Source organism: Balaenoptera borealis, assembly GCF_965194805.1.
Source record: "Balaenoptera borealis genome assembly, chromosome: 18".
Classification (NCBI taxonomy): domain Eukaryota; kingdom Metazoa; phylum Chordata; class Mammalia; order Artiodactyla; family Balaenopteridae; genus Balaenoptera; species Balaenoptera borealis.
This window is the reverse complement of record NC_138877.1, coordinates 2,562,400-2,564,500: the sequence shown is the minus strand read 5'-3', so window position 1 is coordinate 2,564,500 and position 2,101 is coordinate 2,562,400.

Below are 2,101 nucleotides of genomic sequence, written 5' to 3'. Positions count from 1 at the left end.
TAATCCTGTATGTATTTACATACCATTACAGATTATCAAGTAAATAACACAATGTTGTGTTAATGAGATGAAATCGAATGAAAACCATAAACGGAAGCCGTCCACTTATCCACAGAACAGGACCTGGCAGGGACAGGTGCCCCAAGGTACCTGGCACGTCGGCACCGCCTGGGGACATTCGCATGACAGATGGGGGGGGGTGGGTCAGTCCGTGCCTGTTAAGTCTGTGACCAAGGTGCAGTGTTGGCACAAACGACACAGCGGTTTGGCTGGCCAGGCTTGTGTTTGTGAAAACTGGACCCATCATTCCACAGAGGTGTGAGCAGCCACCCACGGCCTTGGGTCCCTTACGACAAGAAGCGGTTGCAAAGCCAGGAGCTGGGGCGACTTGCTCTGCGGCCCAGCAGGACAGCGCCCACACCAAAACCCTGAGCCATCTACTCTCCCAGAACACTTATGTACAGAAATTGCATAAGTCAGTATTTATTTATTTACAGACCATTACAGTTTATCATATCAATTGCCAAAAGCATATAACATTTTGTTTTTCTTTTTTCAAAAAAAAAAGTAACCAAAACAAAATAACTCCAAAAGTCGACATTAAAGTAGCATTTTCTAGGAATGCATGGAGAGTTTAGTCTTTTTCACAAATCGTTTTCTTTCTTTTAGGCTGATTAATCTAGCATCTCATGCTACTTTAAGATTACTTTTGGCTATTTCCTAAAATCAATTTCTTCGGTGCTAAATATTGTACCTATGACATCCTAGAAACTTGATTCTTCCCTGTGATCAGATGTTTAATGTTTTTCAGCCAACAATATCAAATGCCTTTTGGAAAAACTAAAGCCTGAATATGTGCACATTTTAGCAGCAGCAAAGGGTTAAATAATAAATAAGAATACTACCTCTTGGAATTAAATGCAGTTTCTGTTAAGAAAGTTTAAAAAAAAAAAAAACAAGAAAATAAATGAAGAGGACATTGACTTTTACCACAAATCAGCTATTTTACATTGCTTCTGTCCCCTCCCCCCCAGCATATTTCTTAATTCCAAATGTTGGACTTAGTTTTTCTTTAATGCACATCAACAGGAGGCCCTGTCCATTCTGCCCTTTGGACCAGAGATGGGCCCCCTGCGCTCATGACAATCAGCCATGTGCTTCTCCTTCGAAACAGCTTTGACTCACCAGTGGCATACTTTTATTTTTCATAGAGAATGTGCATCAGAGCAAAACAAAGTTGGAATATTAAATTTTAAAATTAGTTACATAAATCCCAACACATTTTTTAACTGTCACTTTCAATTTCCCACACAAATGGCTAGAAAGTGTTATATGTGGTATGAGAATTTGTTATAAATTTCTTTTTCTTAAATATTGCTTTAAGAATTTGGCTCTTTTCTCCTTAGTATATAGTAAGAAATAGTCTCCCTTGCCCAAGGGCAAGTTTCAAAATTATTGCTACTAAAGAAATATGTATTCTTATGCTTTTCAGCATAAAATGTTATAAAAGCCTTGTAAAAGATAATCTATAGAGTAACCTCCCCTCTAAAAAAATTGAGTGCTTGTGAAGACCATTTTAAAAAACAAAACACAGTCAACAAATATATACTTTCCCCCTCATTGTCATGATTGATGGAGATTTATTAGTTTCATTTTGCAAGTTTTACTTGAAGGGTGCTTTTACCAGGTATTATGACAGGTCACACCGAAAGCAATTTTCTATAAAAGATGTTACAATAACCCCTATGGTACTTGTGTAATTTCATATTTGAGAGCCAAGTGCACAAATAAAAAGTTTATAAGAATTACCCTGTTGTCTGACTCTGATTCTTGCCCCCTAAAAAAAAAAGAAAAATCTGTGCCAAGTAAGCTTTTTTTTTTTTTTTTCCTTTTTGAGAATTCTAATCCAGTACAATGTTTGATATGAGTCCTGTTGTTCTGGAGATCGACTAAAATAAAAGCACTGTTATTGTTTAGCTTTGGTATATTCTGCGATACATTTAGACAAGTAGAATATATACCAACCTTTATATTTTCCAACCGTGAAGTTACAATGAGGGAGGAAGTCACTTATGAGAGAGGAAATATTACAGACACAGAA